This window comes from Microtus ochrogaster, linkage group LG9 (genome assembly GCF_000317375.1).
Source record: "Microtus ochrogaster isolate Prairie Vole_2 linkage group LG9, MicOch1.0, whole genome shotgun sequence".
Taxonomy (NCBI): domain Eukaryota; kingdom Metazoa; phylum Chordata; class Mammalia; order Rodentia; family Cricetidae; genus Microtus; species Microtus ochrogaster.
Window position 1 is genome coordinate 35,339,294 of NC_022034.1, and position 21,247 is coordinate 35,360,540.

A 21,247-nucleotide genomic window follows, 5' to 3' on the forward strand; every position below is an offset into this window, starting at 1 on the left:
CAGAGACCAGGGATTCCTGGAAGCCAGAAACAGGATAACTGAGCAGTCCAGTGCTGTGAACTCTTGGAATTCTAGTGACTATCAGGACACCAGCGGCCACCTCCTCCAAAAGCAGAGACGGGTCTTCATAGTTTTGTTACCAGCATTGTTTTCAATTTCTTGTATTAAAAAAAAAAGGCATCGTTAACGACAGCTTAACGGTAAGAATAATTTCCTTAGTGATAGTCTAAAAGTAAAACTTGATATACATTGATTTCTGCTGTTCATTGCACACACACACACACACACACACACACACAGACACACACTCACGTGTTCTCCATGGCGTGAGACTCCAATGTGCTAAACGAGTCCTAAAATAAACGCGAACACGCATCACGCATATTCCAGGTGCAGACAGACCTGCAAACACCCCTTGCGACCTGCCTTCTCCAAACACCCCTTGCTAAAACAAGTGCAACCTCCTGACACCATGGAGCCCAAGACCCGGGAACGCACCGGGACCAGAGGGAAGGGTAACATCACCCAGACAGAAGGCAGAGGAAGTGCGAACTTCCCGAGGTTTTCTCCAGTAAATTCTTAACCTAACCCAGGGGAACTGACTCAGGTTCTCTGTGAACGTGCAGAGAAGAGAGCTTTCCCCTTAGGACGCCTGGAGGGAAGAGCCACTGTTGGATTTACCTCCTGGGGCTCGGCGTTGGCGGGCTCTGCTAGCAGGGCTGGTCTGAGCTCAGCTCCCGGGGGCGGGACCGAGTCTCTCCCTCCGCCCCACAAATTGCTGCCACTGCCTCAGCCCGGCTCTCAGACGCCGCCGCATCCCACGGTAGAGGCGGCAGCGAGCTCCAGCCGCGTCGCAGCCCGGTGCTGCAGAGAGGCCGGCAGGCGACACCGCAAGGGACCTGGCCGGGCTCCGCTCACACCTCTCGCGCGCAGCAGGTACGTACCTGGCGGACTGCGAGCGGTGTCACTAGAGAGAGGAGGAAGGGAAAGGACTCGGGGAGTTGGGGAGACTGAGCGAGCGAACACGTAAGCACAACTTTGCTATTTTCCACCCAGCGGGGAATTCAGAGCACATCCCATCCTTGCACCTGAAGCTGGGGGGACAGTCGGAGTGAAAGCAGGTGCACCTGGCAGGTCTGCTCATCGGCTTTTGCCCACTGGGCACTGAAAGCGGACTCTGGGAACCTCTGGTTGTAAGTTCCTGAGCCCTTCTGTCGCGCCATCAACGACACGTCGTTTTCCTCCTGCCTAGTGGCGGTGAGCTGCCACCAGCGCAGTAGAAGTCTGAGTTCCAACCCGCTCGCTCTCAGCTATAAACTGTGCCTGTGAGGGAACCGGTGACCTCGGGGAGCCCCACAGCTGTATCAGACTGTCCCCGCTGCTAGGATAGCTGGTGTGAAGGAGGAGGGACTCAAGTGGCAGGTGGTCGCAGAGCCTGAGAGGCAGAGGGCGCCCCAGTGCAGGTTGGTCCTGGCTGTTATTACTGCAGCCTTTTGGGAGTTTCGTGAAGGTGCCTTCTGGAAAGGGTGACCCAGTCTTACGGATCCCACAACTCAATTGCCTTCCTTAGGGAAGCGGAGATGATAATGTCGTTTTATCTTCTCCGAGATGGTACCAGAGTGCATTCCTGATTCAGAAAAGCGCCCTGACCAGCAGTTGCTGGGGCGAAAGAGAAGCAGTTAGGCAAACAGTGAAACAGTGGGGTTAGCATCTGGACTCTGCCGGGCCAGCAGGTGGATTCTGGGCTCTCATGATCGCTTAGACATACGCACAGTCGGGAAAGAACCAAAATGTAGCCCTCTTATGAGCGGTTTGGTCCTGAAGCAGTATTGGATCAGACTTACTCTTGACAGTTGTATTTCTGTATGTCAACAGTAACCTTTGAAAATCTCCCTGTCCACTTCACGGGATGTCGTTTTTCTTTCTTGACACGATAAAAAAATTCTTCCTTGAATTTAATATTAGGAAGCTCAGAGCCTGGCTTATTAAAATGAAAACTGGTGACCACAATTCTGATGCCAAAGGTCTCATCTTCAAAATCTTTGTGTCCTGTGACAGCCAGACACTAATCAGTGCCCCGCAACTGACACTGTCTTCTGAGAGCTAATTTTCCCAAAAAAAAAGTGTTTAGCAAGTTCAACTGATTCAATTTTAAACAAAATCTAATTTAAAGAAATAAAAAGGCTCTTGGAAGAGTTTTAGTAATCAACTAATTTTTTGCCTATAATTTTTTTTCAACAAAGTAACACAGACTGGGGTATTACTCAATCTAGAATATTTTAAGAAGTGTCAAATTTCATTCTTGTTAAAGAATTTTCCTTCTTCTTTTGTCATTTTAAACATATGTTGAAGTTAATGATGGATCAATTTATTTTTTTTACTAATAGTATTGCAATTATTTAAATTCCTATCGAGTTTGCATTACAGATTTAAACAATAAATTTATTGAGATATAGATCATAAATTTGTACATCATAACATTTACCCTCTTCAAAGGCAAATTATTCTTAAAAAGTCACCCCATTAATAATTTTTAAAACTTTTAAAAAGATGCATAATAATCATTATGATGTAGTTTTAATCTTCAACACTTTGTAAGATCCATTCTGCCTGCTTGTATCCCATCAGAACTCCAGGAGATTTTGCATCTCCTTTTCAGCTCCTATAGGCTTACTTTCCCTAAACATTTCAGACAAATAATACACTATATGTTCTTTGGTTTCTGGCTTCATTTGCAGTTCGATTTGTGGCACCTCTGTGATTTGGCATGCATCAATATTTTACTCCTTTTTAACTGCAGAATAATTTCTCATTGTGTGGGCATGCCCTATTTTGTGCATTTTTCTGTTAATGTGCATCTGGACATTTATTTTTAACTATTTATCTATACGTTTGAGAACTTCATAAATGCATACAATATGGTCTGATTGAGTCCAGCCCCCTTTTCCCACATCTCCATTTCTTTACTTCTACATGGGATTCCCTGCCAATTTCGGGTGTCCTCTTTTCAAACCCACTGTGTCTACTTAGTGCTGCCTGCACATGCATGACTGTGAGACCATGTAGTGGAGCTTGGGTAGCCTTCAGGGTGCTCACATCTCTTAAAGAACTCTCCCCTTGCTGCAGCCAGTGCAGCCTGCATGCCAAGACTGGCGGGGGGGGGGGGGGGGGGGGGGGGGGGGGGGGGTGCCGGGATTGAGACACAGAGGCTTCTTTTCAGGTGGAAGAACAGCAACCTTTATTTTGCCCAGCAACCTTTTATACCGCTATTCCTTCTGTGGAGACCCCCCGGCCAGAAAGAACACAAACATCCTTGTCAATTACAGACCACAAGGAAGTTCCGCTGTCAGTCAGGGGGAGTGAGGGCAGCTGCATCACAACATCCCCCCCTCCAACCATCAGTTGCCATTAGCTTCACAGCCCAGGGTTGGACTTTATGACCATCTCCCCATTCATGCTGGGGCTTTGCCTGGTTTGATCTTGTAGAGGTCTTGTGTATGCAGTCAGAGCTACCATGAGTCCATGTGCAGCTATCCTGCTGTGCCCAGAAAACACTGCTTCAATATAGTCATCACAGCCTCTGGCTCTTACAGTTCCTTTAGTCCTTCTTTAGTGATTATCTAAGGCATTGAGAGGAGAGGGTGTGACACATGTCCCATTTAGTACTTAGAGCTCAAAGTCTGTTATTCTCTGTGTGGGGATGAGTTGTGGGAGTTAATCACGTTCTACTGCACATAGAGGCTTCTGTGATGAGGCCTGAGAGACGCACTTAACTATGAATATAGGTATTAAGGTGTTGCTTTAATTCTAGGTCCTTTTAGAGAACAATAGTTGTAGGATCTCTCCTTGGGCCTATGAGCTTATTCAGCTTCAGGTTCTTGGCCTCAGTTATGGTGGCAGTCAGGCTTTTAGTTACATATATGGTGTGTGTGTGTGTGTGTGTGTGTGTGTGTGTGTGTATGTATGTGTCTTAGTTAGGATTTCTATTGCTGCAACAAAACACCATGACAAAAAAAAGCAAGTTGGGGAGGAGAGGGTTTATTTGGCTTATACTTCCACATCGTTGTTCATCATTGGAGGAAGTCAAGACAGGAACTCAACCAAGGTAGGATCCTGAGAGCAGGAGCTGATACAGAGGACATGGATGGGTGCTGTTTACCGGATTACTTCTCCTGGCTTCCTCAATCTGCTTTCCCAGGACCACCAGCCCAAAGGAGGCACTACCCACCATAGGCTGGACCCCCCCCATAAATCGCTAGATGAGAAAATACCTCACAGTAGGATCTCATAGAGGCATTTCCTCAGTTGAGACTCCTTCCCCTGATGACTCAAACTTGTGTCAAGCTGACACACAAAACTAGACAGTATAGTGTGTATGATAGATGCACAACACACACACATGAACACACATACGTGTGTGCATGCACACACATACATAGGTAAGTTTTCTTTCAAAGTTAAAGCTCAATTGCAGCAAGCTACTCCTAAAAAATGTTACATTTTCACTAATATTTCTTGCTTAATGGTTTATTTTAGGCAAATGAAAAGGAACCAGGCTTAATCAAGACTAAATCTGAATTGAATTTAAAATGAGAAAGAAATCTATTTGAAATTTGTATTTTCAGATGTTGCTAACACTCAATTTTGAGTGGCTTGACTGTAAATTAGGTTGTTTTACATCCCTTTAGTATAAAAGTTTGACCTAGGGGGAAGAAAAAAAAAAGAGTTCCTTTATGGATGTCAAATGCAATTAATGAAGTCTATAAAGAAGGTGCCTTAATTAAATTTGCCACGCAAATACTAATTAATCATCTCCTAATGCAGGTGGGAAAATCTAAGGTCCTAGATTCAGGAATTACATCCATAAAAGTCACTTATTATGAGTAAAATCAAGACTGAAGTTATCCTTTTAAAACCTTTCCTATTAGTATATACTTTTTAAAAATCTTCTTGTTCAAGTATTATCATACACTTTGTATATAGTTCTTCTTGCCATAGTGAGTTAATATTTCACAAGAAGAGTTCTAGAGCACACTCCGGTGCATACCTGTGAAACCAAACATGTTTGTTATCTTCTCCTTATTACAAGTAGAACTGATTTTGAAAAATGAAACTGAGTTTCTACTTTTTACTCAAATGAGAGAGGCATTTTTTTTCAGCTCTCTCAATAACAAATGGCCATCCTGTGCACTTAGCCAGGGAGGGTGCTTGCTGTGGACTTTACACAGAATGATGATTTGTGTCCCTCAGTCACTTAGAGTCTTGTGCCCAGTGCCCGAGAGGTGTTTGCTTTGTTTTTGGTGGAGAAGAGGGTTCAGAACTCCATGGTTTCAGGTTTGTGCCTGTTCTGGATAGGATACAGCAATCTCACCTAGAAGCCTGGATTAATTAGAAACAGGATTTTTCAAGCAGGAAGGAAGGCCAGTGGGGACGGAGATACTTTATTTCAGCAGCATGGAGCCAGGATATCATTGACACCTGTGTGCTGCAGCAGCAGCTTGAAGTGTCTGAGCACAGGATAGACAGACTGGAAGTCCTCCTAGGATCCTTCACCCTGCACCCCACTTCCTTATAAGTCCCAATATTTGCTCTGTTGATGAAAGGAAAAATATTATCTCTCTCTGTGTCTCTGTCTCTCTTTCTTTGTGTGTGTGTGTGTTTTCAGCATGGGCTACTGAAGGTGTTCATTTGGGGAAGGAAAGAAAAGGAGAAACTGAGGTCCAGTATGACAGTCTCAGAAATAAAACTACGGAAGAGTACCACATTCTTTCTGTATATTTTTGCCTGTATTCTAACCATCTCAAAATTTCTTATTTCCAGATTATTAAGCACTGAAATAACGTATCTCAAGGAGAGAAGAAATTCTCTCTCTTTCTCTCTCTATCTCTCCTTCACTCTCTGTTTTCATGCACACATATGTGTAAATAGGAATGGTTGATAGCTCAAGCAATTATATTACTTTATTATGCTTGTTACTTTTTTAAATGAAAATAAGTGGAGCTTCTGGAACAGGTGTAACGTTAAACTCAAAAGAGACAAAATAAGACCCCTTTGCCTGCCTTTTCCAAAGAGCTCTTTCAAATCTAATAAAACAGTCATATTACAGACATGATGAATTTTTGTTGCACTCTGAAGGTTTGTAAAGCGTCTATCAACCCCAAAGGAGAAGTTACAAAAGGCAGTGCTTCCTCAGAAGCCACTTTGCCTCTCAGTTCCTCTGTCCTTGAAGAAGAATGTCTGTCACCACTCTGTGTGCCGAGGGACGGAAGCAGAACTATGCACAGGAGCAAAAAGTTAGACCGAAAATAAAAACCAACACGCTTATGTCTCTCACACATTCGAGGAAGCAGGAAGTTACAGGTATTTTTCTACATTTACAATTTTAGGTGGGTAGATAGCTGTTGGGCAGTCCAAGCAAATATTTCTAACCATTAATTAAGTCATCCAAATGATGAAGAACAGATAGTATTCTGATTCCTGAAATATTAGAAACTGAACAGGATTGGGCCTGGTGATAGCTGGGTTATGTAAGCACAGAATGCTGTATGCATTTTGGGCCTTGATGTGAGGTTGTCAAGTGGCACCATTTATGAACACAGCAATTTAGGAAGGGGAGCAGATGTGGAGATTTGGAGAGTATTCCGGATTACACGTCAGTTTTTTTTTTTCCTTCTTAGAACCACAGAATGTGACCTTATATGAAAATAAGAGCCTACCTCCTGCGTAAAAGATAGGTCAGAGGCGAGCTCGGGAGATAAGCATTTAGTTGGAGTTGGTCTATAGGATGAAGTGTGGTGAGACTGCCTAGAGTTTAAGAATGCAGCAACAGAAGAGTATGGGAGGGCCTCAGGGAGTTCAGGAGAAGCTGGAGAGAGATTTGCTATAGCAACAAGTGCAGGCAGAATTCCAGCATGCATATGTAATCACGGGTCATCGGCGTAAGGATAAAAGCAGGAGGGCGGCTGAAAGAGCTTTTGATTTGACGTGAAAGTTAAGATTAATGGCCCTGTGATTGCGAGGAAGAGCATCAGAGGCGGCGAGCATGCGCATTACAGTGGTGAATGCTCATCTGACGCTAATGACTGAAAACCAATGGAGAAAGCGGGTGTCAAGTCCATTTCTGTTTAATGTTTAAAGAACTCATATGTGGGAGGGACTGTGAGTCTAGAAAAGATAAGTCATGGGACTGTTTTCCAAAGGAGGGGGTTCAGATTAAGGGCAAAAGGGGGAGTCACCAACATGTGGTATGCCCTTTGACCTGTAATGGGCGGTTCAGGGAGAGTAGTTTGCATACAGTCTCCGTGGAAAAGTTCTGTTAAGGAAAGGAAAACTCTCCTCTGCTGAGTAACATGCCAGGCCTCAACTAGATGTGTTCAGGCATCTCATTTATTTTTATGCAACTTATGCAACTGATATTATGGCTGTATTTTCTAGAATAGTAAGTAAACGGAGTATTTGTTTGGTCATTGTTTTTATTTTTTTCACACATGTGTCGTAAGTGTGTGTCCATGTATGTGTGGGAATGCACCCTCCCTCATTCACGTGCAGGTAGCGAACAGAGGTTGACGTCACTGACTAATCTTACTGCTTTCCACTTTGTCTTTGGAGACAGGGTCTCTCCCTGTCTTCTGAGGTTGCCATTTCAGCTAGACTGGCTGGCCTGGGAGCCACCGGGACAGGTCTGTGACTGCCCTACTTCGTGCTGGAGTTACAGACTAACACAACTCTAAGATTTTATGTGAGCACTAAGGATCTCAACTTAACCCCTTGTGCTTGCTTTCTCAGCAAACATTTGACCCTTGGAAGCATCTCCCTAGCCTCTCTGTCCAGTCATTTAACAAAACGTATCAGAACCTATTTTGATGGGTTGTAAATCCAAATCCTTGGTCCACCGGGAATTGAGCTGAATTGAAAAGGACAGCACATATCTCATACTGGACAACAAGTCTAGGTGCGGTTCACATTCAGCTCTCATTCGTAGTGCCAATTATAAAAAATGGATGCAGAAAGGTAGTACGGGCAGTCCATCCACTGTAGCTCACCTGGTCACTTGTCTGTCCTACAGCATCGTAAGCCAATCATCTTAGAGTCCACTGTGAAGTCAGCAACAGGGAAATTAGAGATGCTTTTGTCAGTTGAAGGGTGAGCCTTGACTTTTATTCATTAGCACTGGGAAGGATGAGAGAAGGCTTGGGAGCAAGTGAGGAAGAGTTTCCCCTCAGAGTAGGTCTGGGTAGCTATCTGAGACAGGGAAGACGGTGACTAAAGAACGCTGAGTGTGTCATAGAGCACAGCATAGCTTGTTTCCCTTTTATAAGCCCTTGCTTTTGGAAGTAGAAATTTGTTTTTCAACCCACTTGTTTTCTTTTTCCCTCTAAAGCTCTGCATTGTCACTTTGTCATAAATACATAGCATGTCTGTTTCACCTCTTTTCAGATAACCCTTCGCATCTGTCGTGAATGGAGATGCTTAGATAATTAAGTATAGTTAAAGGATTAGAACATTTTTCCCTGGCAGGAAATCCTTGTCAAGTTAACATAAAGGGAAAAGAGGTGTTTATGAGATTTATGAAACTTAAATACTCAGCTTTTAGTCACAGCTTGATGCAGAAGGTGAATTATTTTGAAACGAACCAGCTTCTTTCTAAATCCTGGTTTTACTTCATTATCAGGGTTTAGGCAGGAAAAAAAAAGCTACCAATAGTTCCACAGCTAATTCCTAAAGCATAAATTCAAAGGAACAAATGTTTCTGTACCTAGGGCTTTAGTACCAGGGTCATGCTTGATCAGCTTCTACCGTAAACCCGTATTTGAAGCAACCGCTGTGGTTGGGAAAACGTAACAGGCTTTCTGGGCAGGTGTGAGTCATGTGTATCTGAACAAACTGCTGTGACTAGGGCCTTGTGACTCTTGGATGTGTTAGACCTGGGTCTCAAGTCATTCCTGGAAACAAGTGAATCTGACAGAGTGTGAGCAGAGAAGGGAAGGGAGACTCCTTAACAGAGATGTTGAGCAGGGTAAATACTGCCCTCTTCCAACCTGAGGACAAATGGCCTAAAACAAACCCTGAGGTACAAAGCAGGGTCTGGTCCCAAAGACAGTTTTATGTGTGAAAACTATGAATGCTATTTGTATGTAGGTCTTAGTGAAGTTTATTTGGACTGAATAGCAGTACGTTTTTTAACGTCTTGACTTTTTGCTGTATTCTTTGTGGTTTAGATTGCAAAATAAGTAAGCTTTGTAGAAATAAATATTGTTCAGTATAATCCCCTTTAATCACCATTAATGGATTTTTACTATATATTCTGTATCCAAATAATAATTTGAAAAGAAAAATGAGACTATTTCTTCTTTCTGTGGCTACATATCTGTGGCTAACACAAAAAACATGGACAAAGATTTTGGAGTTAAGAACTCAAAAAGCATTAAGCTAGAAATGAAAAACCTTGTTATGTAGCTGACTACACTTTAAATTAGTCATGTGACCACAGACAAATCTTTTTTTTTTAGATTTCAGTTTTTTCTCAACACAATTATATCAATATCAAGAAATTGAGTTCAATTGTTCATCATTAAATGAGTACATAAAGCTGCTTATATTATTGTAAAAACATTCCATGTTTTAATATTGCATGTACACATTCATTTTATTCTCATGTCTGAGAGTGATCATAATTGTATAGTTAAGGCTGGAAAGATGGCTTAGTGGTTAAGAGTGCTTGCTGCTCTTATGGGAGACCTGAGATGGAATCCCGGTGCCCACATGGCAGCTTACAACTATAATGCAAGTTCCAGGGGATCCAATGTCATCTTCTGACTCTCGTGGACACTAGGCATGCAAGGAGTAGACAGACATAAATGCAGGCAAAACATCCATTTATAAATGTTTATTTGAAATTTTGATGAACTTTATTTAAACTTAGTACATCTGTTTTTGAGGTAAAAGGTAAACTAAACTTAAACAAACAAATGCCCATGTAAAAGCATCCTCTAGAATTCAAGCATTTCTGTATACTTATTGATGATAGATATATATCATTAATATATATAGGAAGTGAGACTCCATCTTCTCTGTAGGATGCTTAGGATTCTGTCTGTTCATGACAGGTGGTGGAAGATGGTAACCCCACCTGTTTATCTAGGTAGACTGCAATTGCTTCTGAGAAAGAAACAGAAAGTTTTGGGGTGTTTCAGAGACTTCAACGAAGAAAAAAAATAATTTTCAAGTCTAGACAGAAGGACTGAGCAGAAGATGTTATAACTCAAGTGGTCCTTTAAGCACAGAAGGAAGTTCTAGGACTGGAGAAAAGACATCCCTGTGCTAGAAGGTAGTAAGAACAAAAGCAAAAGTGCAGAAAAGAGGAAGGGAGAGCTGTGAAGAATATTCAGGACCCGCTGAAGGTAAGAGTGAACACAGAGATGGAGGATGTTGTAGTGGGCTTTAAAAAATAGAGAGAAGACTCTGTGTTTCAGTTCATGGCCAATGCTAATGAAAACTGCATTTTGAGAACCTGAATCCGTTTTCACTGGTTGTTTTTATGAGAACAAATCCAAGAGTAAACTATTTTATGTGTGTGTATGTGTACACACACATTTATATGGTAGAAGGACCATTTTGTAAATAATATTTATAATCATATATAACATAAGGTAAATGGTCATTGGTAGGATTCGTAAAATAATAGAGGCTTTCAGTTTATTGCTGATCAGGTAGAGATTAGTAACATCAAGTGGCTGTTCAACAAAGGTCATGCATAGAGAGTAAGCTTTAGTTAGATCCGGATCAAAGCTTAGCTCTGCTATTTACTTGTGCTATTATTTTCCAGAACTTTCTAGCTTTTGCTCTTCCAGTCTATTTACATCACAGAAATAACCTCGGTTGTTTGTAACCTCTTCCTACCATCTGATGCACCTGCTCTCTTTGTGACTGTCGTTTTTATTGTGAAGGTCTGTTTTATGCGCATAAGGGTTTAGACTGTGTCTATGAGGTACATGCAGATTTAGGTTTAATAGTGGAGAAAGAAAAATATCTACCTCAAAATATTAGAAAAGATATTGTCAAGGTTAACCTGCATTTCCAAATATAAGGTAATATAAAAGATATAACAGTTTCTGTATTTAAGCAAGGTGACTGCAGATTTGTACCAAGGAGAAGGCAGAAGAGTGTGTGTGTGTGTGTGTGTGTGTGTGTGAGAGAGAGAGAGAGAGAGAGAGAGAGAGAGAGAGAGAAATAGAGAGAGAATGAATAAATTCCTACCTTAACGTAATTGAGTTCCAAAGACAAAACCTTCTTATTTTTCCCCACTAAAAACCCAGAAATCTAGAGGCATAGCTAAGTCTAGAGGCAAGGTGTTTTTTCCTTTGAAATTTTATATACATCTTAAAATTTATGTATGCTCTGTATTCTAATTCATGACATATATATTTCATTTTAATGTGTAACTATTTTAAGCTATACACTATTGTGCAATATTGTATAGATACTCAGCATTATTTATGTACTTGTAATTCCACATGATAGTGTTTGGGCAAGTGTTTCTAACAGCATTGGTTTCCCAGATGAAGATATACAGCCTTAGGGCATGCACCTGGTCAACTCAATAGATTAAAAATTCTCTCCAAGTGTATCAACACAAGCAGTCCAACATTTCTGATTTCTATTCCACAGAATTTGTGTTCAAGTTAGATAATCACACTGCTCCTGGTATAAGAGGGCTTGACAGTGGCACAGGCGCAGGTAAGATACTCACTAACAAATCAACCCTTGGGAATGAGGTTTATACATATCTCTGGATCAAGAGGTGGTAGAGAAGAAGAATGACTGTATGATCTTGTGATTGGTAGCTGAATTCTTGGACTTTTGTGCATTATTTCCTCATGTTCCTATTTAATTTTTCAACTAGTAATTTGAAGGAGGTTGCTATTGAATAAATGCTGACTTGGGAATTTTTAAGGAGGTTTTACAGTTGGAGCAATTTGGGTTCAATCCAGAACACCATCACATAAACCAGACATGATGATGAAAGTAAGTCATATAAAATTCAGTCACCCTTGGCTATGTAACAAGTTTGAAGCCAACCTGGGATATATGAAATCCCATCTTAAAACAAAAATAAGTATAACCCAATTGCTGATTTGAATGAAATATTACCTTTCTGAGATGGGAACCAGATCACTCTCAGCAATTGACTCCTGAATATGTTGCTACCTTGAGTGTTGTTTTATGATTATGGTAAGAATGAGACGGGCTGGTGTTATAGCTCAGTGGTAGAATGCTTGTTTAATTTGCCGGTGAACTGTGTTAATGCTGCAGGGAAGAAATGAAAAGAAGAACAGAGATAGCCAGATTATAAAAATCTTGTCTCTCAAGGGATTTCTGATGATTTAGTGTAAAAGCATTCCTTATAGCTTAAGAAGAGGAACATGGAGATGGAGTTTTGACAACTTACATTGTTTCCCATCCCTTATGTATGTTGTTAGGTGATATAAAGACATCAAAAGGTGTCCAATCTTTGTGTATTTTACAATTTTGTCTAAAATTACAATTCTCTAATAAACAATGCATCATACCACCGTCACTTCCTTAATTCTAAGGACTAGGCCAGATCCAAAGGAGGTTATGTGGTGCATGGTCTGAGCTCTTAAAGAGCACAGATCAATGGAAAGGTAAGCAACTTCAACACAACGTGCCTAAAGTTGCCATCGCAACTTGGATCAAGCATGGGCACAGTCAGCTGTCTTTATCGGTAATCTGGAAATCAGGGCCAGTTACTCTGAGGAGGGTTGACAGTATTGCCGGATCTTAAAAGATAACCAGTCATTTCTCAAGTAAAGAGGAATGTGTTCTGGGAAGATTAAAGCAATATGAAGTGCAAGGTATGCTGGAGGAACCGTGAATCACTCAACACAAATAGAAGTGTGTTGAATGGGACAGCAGCAGACATGCTTGAAGTTGGGCAGGAAGAAGATTCAGATGTATCTTGTGTATTATGCTATGGATGCTAGGCTTTGTGCTATGGTGAAATAGATAAGGGTCCATGCCCCTCTGCATGTTCTCTTTCTATACAAATGAGTTTGGGGGGCATCAAGGGGAGTGAAGACAGGGCAAACTCATGACAGGATGGAGACAATTCTCACTAGCTGTTGCTTTCAAGATGAGTGATATCTGGAAAAATATAACTAAGTTATTTTTTTTTTAGTTTTAGGGTGTGGAACTATAGAGAATTTGGGACAAACCATCTAAATGTTGGTTTCACTATATGTAAAATTTGCCTAAAATTTGCTATGCTGTACTTAAATATTTTCTAAAATATCTCTCCCCTTTTCCTCTTTATCCTCCCTCCCCTCACTTTCTTTTTCTTTTCTGACACAGGGTTTTACTATGTGGCCACAGCTAGTCTCATACCATATCTCCGTTTCAGCCACTCAAGTGCTGGAATTACATACAGCAGGGTGTCCTCATATCCAGCTTCAAATAAGTTAGGCATAGTTTTCCATGAACATTGCGATTTAATTCTTGTATTTCCCCACTTTTCTATGGACAGAAAGTAGGCATGTGGCTAAGCTCTTTGAAATAGAGCTTAGGTAGTCGTACTTTAAATGTGACTTAATAAAGGTTGGCTCATTTATAATTTATTTGAGTTCTTAGCCTTTTGTTACAGAGTTTGCTTCAGTTGTTTTAGTTTTTCTGGTGGAATCTGTAACTCTCCAAGGACAGGAATTAAATTAAGGATACATTCAAAGTATCCTTCAGGCTGAAAACTAACTCTGCCCTGATTTTTCTTTAGCGACAGCAGAGAAACTTCTTTGAAATATGTGTATATGTTATGTAACTAGTCACAGAACCAGGTGCCCCCTAGTCTCTTGTGAACCTGGCCTTCTTGACAGCCGCTGAGCTGGGAGTGAGCTCTCTTGGAAACAGCTGGGGCAAACACAGCAAGTGCTGTTGCCTAGCAGTCCCTTTGGAGCAGTCATAAGGGATTGTTGCCTAGCAACCAGGGGGCTCTTGGTTCCACATCATCCTCCATGGAGTTTTAAGGTGATGGTGGGTTCACTCCCTTTAAGAGGAGCAGTCCATCCTGGCAGGGTCTGAACCTCCCTCAAAGCATGGGGCTGTTATCAGTAAGTGTCTGGCTTTATCATCAGAGATGGTAACTTAATACTATCAACATATACGCCATTTATAGAAATATTGTAAATTGAATCAAATACAAACTTGGGGCAGGGTACAAAGCAGTGACAGGAAGAATTCTCACTCAAATACTTTGCGTATTTTTCTGTCCTCCAGGCTTGATGCTAAATCTTCTGGGACAATGAGATGTCTTTTTTTCACTATACTACTGGAAATATGTAATGTTCCCTGTTAATATTATTTAACCAAACAAATATTTGCATTTGATAAAAACAATTGAGGTACTTCTAATCTGGTCAAGAGGCCCTAGAGAGTCAAGTATTTGATTTAATAGCAACATAATTTGTTCCTAGTACTTGAGATACTCCATTGAATTTTCTTTCTCTATTTTTAGTATTTATATTATGTACATAAATTATTCTTCAAGGGTTGGTAAAAGTTGAAGTTAATAGCATCTCTGAAGAGGACTGCATCCTAACTTTAGAAGTCAGTGTTTCTCTGTTGAGTAAACGCTTCACCTGACGATTTAGGCGAATGTCCCACAGACAGAGATGCAGTGCTCTGGATAGGGCGGCACAATTGTAGACTCTGTCAGGATAGTCCGCACTCTTTGTCTGCACCCTTATTATTTTGTAAATACATAAAAATTTAAAAAAATATTCCTAAGCCTTGCATACAGAGATCTGTTTAACACACATTTATTCACAGTAATGTATGTAAGACCAAATAGAGGTTAACTGAGGTGCTTTATGGAAGTACTTACAGGAAAGCAAACGTCTTTTTTAAGGTGCTTGACACGGTTTCTATCCTATGTACAGTTAAAATTGTCAGGAACCGTGATTTGCCTTGCATGAATTTGATAATCTGAAACATATGGAATATATTATTACTAGAAACTGTTCTATGTGAGTTAAACTGAAAGAATAAACTTTTAAATGGTATTTGTTTATTTTTAATTACTTTTTAAACAAAGTATACAAAGTAAAACATTTTTACAGCATTTTCACATATATATGTGTATATGTTATAAGAATACATGTAATATGTATAATTACATATCAGTTTGGTCTAATTCATTTCCTTCCTCTACTGCTCCCAACCTTCTAGTTCCTCTTTTTTCATATTTTTATTAAAAAATGTACTTTTCATTTTTGCATAATAACCCCAGTTTCCCTTCTCTCCCCTTCTCTCGTTCCCCCATCCCCCCTTACCACCCCCTACCAACTCCTCAGAGGGGATAAGGCCTTCCTTGCAGAGTCAACAAAGTCTGGTATGCCACCATAGGAAATGGGTTGCAAAAAGCCAGTTCTTGCCCCGGGCATAGGTCCTTGTGCCACCGCCAGTCCCCTGCACCCCCAGCAAATCAAGCCACCTAACTATCACCCACATTCAGAGAGTTCGGTCCGATGCAGGTTCCCCAGCTGTCAGTCCATAGTCCATGAGCTCCCACTAGCTCGTGTCAGCGTTTTCTGGTTTTCTCCATCATGCTCTTTACGCCCCCTGTTTATATGATTCCTCCAGACACACTTGAAGGGCCCCAGGAACAAAAATAGTTAAGATCTCCTGGGTAAACTTGGAGTGTGTGTGTGTGTGTGTGTGTGTGGGTGTGTGTGTGGGTGTGTGGAGGGGGGCGGGTTGAAGTGTGGGGATGGAGGGATGGGATCATGAGAGATTAAGAAGGCCAGGCCGAGTTAGGCTGGCAGTGGTGGCACAAGCCATTAATCCCTTTAATCCCAGCACTCGGGAGGCAGAGGCAGGCAGATCTCTGTGAGTTCGAGACCAGGCTGGTCTACAAAAGCTAGTTCCAGGACAGGCTCCAGGCTCCAAAACCACAGAGAAACTCTGTCTCGAAAAACCAAAATAAAATAAAATAAAATAACAATAAAAAAAGAAGAAGGAGGAGGAAGAGGAGGAGGAGGAGGAGGCCTAGTTAGAGGGAGAGGAATGGAGGGGGAGAGCAATAAAAGTTACGTTGATAGAGAGCCATTATGGGGTTAGGAAGAAACCTGGTTAGAGAAATTCTCAAGAGTCCACAAGGATGATCCCAGCTAAGATTCCTAGCAATAGTGGAGAGGGTGTCTGAAAGGGCCTTCCCCTTTAATCAGATTAGTGACTACCTTAGTTGTCATCATAGAACCTACATCCAGTAACTGATGACAACAGATGCAGTAACCCACAATCAAGCACCGGGCTGAGCTCCTGGAGTTCAGTTGAGGGGAAGCGGGGGTTCATACTCTCTTTTATAGGTTCAATTCTTCTTTTGAATACCCCTCCTCTGCTTCCATGCCACATGAATTCTGTTATCCTCCCTTTCATCACTTCCTAAATCCCTTAAGATCTTAAGATATCTTTCTTCTGTCTCACGCTCTCCTTTTTACTTTAATAACACACACACACACACACACACACACTCGAGAAAACATACTTGGATTTCTGAGTATAGTTTATTTTTAATTCCATCCATTTTCTTGCAAATGTAAGGCTATCAGTTTTCTTTATGGCTAAACAATCTATTGTGTATAAATACCACACTTTATACTTTTATCTGTTGATAGACAACTAAGCTGATTCTAACACCTGTATACAAAATAAATGCGTGACTCTTAAGGCTATTTTATACATTTTGACTTAGGCTGACCCAGAAACCTTAGTAACTGGGCCAAAGACAGTACGGATTTAAGATTTAGGAAAAAAAAATCAGTCTTCAAAGCCCACTCCCTTAGTCATTTTAGTATGCCATAGGTACGATATTATTTTATGAGGGCAGCCAAGTAAGTCTTTACAATGAATTTGTATTCTAAAATGTGCAATAAAGCAAAGGCCACAAGATTGCTTGAGTAACTAAATTGTTTGGTTTATGATTTGACTCTGTTCTTCTTACTAAGAATTCCTTTCGACTAAGTTTCCTTGTATGCATCTCTGTATTGGAGAATAAGTTCGGCAGGCATCTAGCACTCCTGTTTCTGTGTGTTTTTGTCTTTAAGTAGGGGAGTGTATTTTCTTTGGGGTAAGATGTGAATGAAGGCTAAGAGGTTAGAAAATAATTAGGGGAGATAAGTTTGACTTTACATAATTTTGGAGTCAACCCTCCAAAACCATTTCAGACCTTGAAAAGTATAAAGGTAGTAATTACTTATTCTCAAAGAAAAATCATGAAGGTACAAAAGATGTATAACAAAGCCGGGCGATGGTGGCGCACGCCTTTAATCCCAGCACTCGGGAGGCAGAGGCAGGCGGATCTCTGTGAGTTCGAGACCAGCCTGGTCTACAGAGCTAGTTCCAGGACAGGCTCCAAAGCCACAGAGAAACCCTGTCTCAAAAAAACCAAAAAAAAAAGATGTATAACAACTAGAATATTATAAGGTCTCATGATTTCCATATTAGATTTGGATAGGGCTAAACTTTAATCCTGGCTCTGGAATTTATTAGCTGTGTGACCTTGGGGATGAATGAATGTCATTCATTGTAGTACATTGTGAAGAGAGAATAAAAGTATTCAGCATGGTCCATGATACGAATTGCAGAAGCAACTCATGTCCACTAATGTATAGACAAAACATAGTGTGTAGATTGCAGTATCAACCATCCTTTAAAAAGGAAGGAATTTTAGCATGTGCTGTTTGTTACATGAATAAACCTGGAGAATTCTGTACTAGAAAAACTAGCCAGACACAAAATAACAGGTTTGTAAGAAATAGATAGTCTGAAGCAGAAACTTAATGATTACAAGGGATGCCAGCAGGAAGGAGTGGAGATGTTTGTTGAATAGCCATAGAGATTTTGTTTTAAAGGATAACTTTTGCACAGCTATATGAAGAGACATAATAAGGAACTATTTGATTAAGATGATTGGGAGGGTAATTTTTGTGCATTATTCTACAATAAAGAACAGCTCTAGTATTAAAGTAATTTTTATCCATTAGTCTGTCAAAAATAAGTTATCACATGGGTATATTTATATCTTTCCTCATTTGGTTTGTGATTCTCAGTGCCTTATTTGAGGGGTAGTTATATAAAGCTGTAGAGATGTCAAGGCAAGAAGACAGTTAAGAGCATTTATTTTGTCCGGTGTCATCTAGACCCAGCCAAGATGGACTGCTCATGCAAGGTTATGTATTAGACGGCAGGGAAAAGTGGATTTCTTGTGAGCTTTTAGTTCAAACCAAAAATTCCTTTGAGCTGAAGCCATTAGACTGAACATAGAAGTGAACTGAAACCCTTTATTTGGAAGCTTAGCAAATGTCCTGCTATACACACATCTTCAGTTAACCTATGATGCAATGATTGAGATTAGGACTGTATTTTTTAGAGAATAATATTATACAAGCATGTGTGTGCATATGCAGGTGCCTACAGAGATCGGAAAATGGCACTGGGTTCCCTGGAACTGAGGTTGCAGGCATTTGTGATGGGTGCTGGGATAGATGGGAACTAAATTCCAGTCCTTTGTGAGAACAGCAAGTTCTCTTAATGGCTGAGCAATCTTTCTAGCTATTTCTTTATTAAAAGTGTTTATTAATTTCTTGTATTATTATCAGTATATTAAAGAAATGGTTGATACTTATCACCTAAATGATACTTTTGCTTTAATTAAAATTTTAGCAAATCAGGACTTATTACTCTTTGAGTCCTGTTTATTTTATTTTTGACTGGTCACCAAATACATGCATTCGTAGCATGTGACATGACGCTTTGATATATGTAATGATATAAGCTCAGGTAATTAGCATGTATATTATCTTGAACATTTACCATTACTCTGCGGTAAGAACATTAATAATTTTATCTTTCTAAAAAGATGGGATACATCTTGTTAACTATGGTCACTCTACTGTGCAGTAGAAGATCGGGATCTGTTCTGTGACTGTCTTCCTGCTCTGCAAGATCTGCTTACCTCCCCTCCCCTTGCCCATGCCCCATCCTCTTATGACCCCTGTTCTCCTATCTCTATCTGACCCACATTTTTAAGTTTAGACACTAAGGAGAGCTTGCAGAATTTGTCCTCTCCCTTTGAATTTCAGGGTCCTTTTGAAATACAAACATGGAGGAATATGCTAGTCTTCTTTGGAAGCCGAAACAAGCTGTTTAGAATATCCCATCCATAAAAGGAAGCAGCAGGATGTAGGAGTGTGAACAGATTCTTTCCTAGGGATCTGGACAAGATCTAATACTAGATGCACCGTTTGGCATTTCCTGTGTCTTCTTGTTTTGGGAGATTAGCAGCTGCACATTTGCTACTTCACTGCATGGGGCCGTCCTAGAGTCCCAGAGTAATCTAGAGAGACAAGTGGGATTTTGTCAAGGTTCTGTCATTTACCTGAAGCAAAGGAGATGGGGCCTCAAGTCAATACCTAATAAATGGATGATTCAGAGAGAGAACGTAGCCCAGTCCTGCCTCTGCATGTCAATGCGCTTGTGGTGCTCTTCAATGCCCAGTTGTAAGCTCTAGAAAATGGGGAATCAATGGAGAAAGAATCATTACATTGCTTAAAACAAATATAAAAGAGTGACCAATACACTGTTTCCATTGTGAGAAGACACCTTGTCTGAGAATCATAGTAAAATATGACCACATGTAATTCCCACGTAACAGATGAAAAGTCTAATTGCTTTATTAATGTGAAGGGTCTGTGGAGGATGGATGAGGAGAGGAATATCTTTGAGCAGAGAGATTGGTGAGGGCTGTCATAACCTCTGCAGGGAATGATGAGGTGGAAAGGTGGTCATGTGTGTGTGTGTGTGTGTGTGTGTTGTGGAAGAGACCAGACTGTTTGATGAATAGAAAATGAATGGAATTGGAGGTGCAACCTGCAGATCATGAGACAGGAACAACTGGATTTGAGAAGGGAGTAGACAGCATTTCTCTCTAAACCATAGCGCAGACCTGGACTCTCCCCTGCTTTGATAATTTTGTTATTAACACAGACAAGTAGAAGAGCATTGGTCAGCCCCATGTTTAGGATAACAATAATCAGAGGATCTCTATAAAATGTCAACAAAACAAAGCATTGCTTTTTCATTTCAAACAGTGGGGCGAAATGTTTATCCTGTGTCTGTTCACAAGTGTAGTCTGTGCAAATGAAGGGAGCCTGATTTACTCAGAGATCTGTCACAGCTACGTCTATCAAATACGTATTGAAATGAAAATAACTGGGTTGTTTTGTGTATTGTTAACTTTAAAATTGGGGCATTGTATGTACAAAACCTAAAAGAATATGAGTAAAATTGTGCAAGTACACAGAAAATCTTCAGGTTAACTATCCACACTGGGGCTTTATGTGTACGCTGGATTTTAGTGGATTTTTTTCTCTCCAAGACTTCCAATATTGTGCGATGTGACTGAGGAAAACAATGGTCTTGCTTCTTGCCACTGCGATCCAAAGACAAATGCTGCAGGGAATATATCGCCTTTTGAGCCACACAGTTGAGAAGGGCTGCCACACACCTAGAGAATCGATTTGGAATGAAAATTTGAAAATGTGAAGAAAAACGTGTGCTTTCATTTTAACTATTTAGTAAACTCTTCCTACACAATTTGAGAGCAAAACACAAGAAAGGTAGTATATATACAAAAAGATAGTTGGTATATATGATATATTCATATCACTTATTGGATAGTTGGTATATATAATATATTCATATAGCTTATTAGGTAGTTGGTATATATAATATATTCATATTGCTTATTATTTACACACACACATGAAGGGCGGCAGCTGCTTGCACAAATTTGTGCTCCTAGTCTCAGAGAAACAGAAAAATTATGAGATATTTGGTCATTTTAAATATGTTTTTGCTCAAGAAACCACTTGCTCATTTCTATAATGAACAAGAAAGTGGAGATATAAATCTTCATATCTTTCCCTCCTTTTTTGGTTCTCACTTCAGGGGTCATGATATACTGAAAACCACACAAGATAAATCTGGGGAGGCAGGAAACCATAAAGACCACGTTCAGACCGTAAGGATAAAGGTAGGTAAACTGTCCTGTTGATCCTTGTGTTGAGGTGTCACAGAACATTCTTTATTCTTCTAAAATCGGACTTCAGTGAAGAAAGGGGCAGGTGAGATGGCTCCAGTTCAGAAAGTTACTCAGTATTGTCCAGTCAGTTTTCTA

General features: G+C 40.5%; 1 protein-coding gene across 1 annotated transcript in view; it reads left to right on the forward strand.

The window, feature by feature from the left end:
- The first annotated feature begins 655 nt into the window (after nt 1-655).
- The window catches only part of Pkib (cAMP-dependent protein kinase inhibitor beta), a 95,569-nt gene continuing 74,977 nt past the window's right edge, over nt 656-21,247 (forward strand). The window contains exons 1-3 of the mRNA XM_026787330.1: nt 656-936; nt 11,668-11,736; nt 21,019-21,103. The gene's annotated coding sequence lies outside the window, so the exon portion shown is untranslated. The remainder of the gene's footprint in view (nt 937-11,667; nt 11,737-21,018; nt 21,104-21,247) is intronic.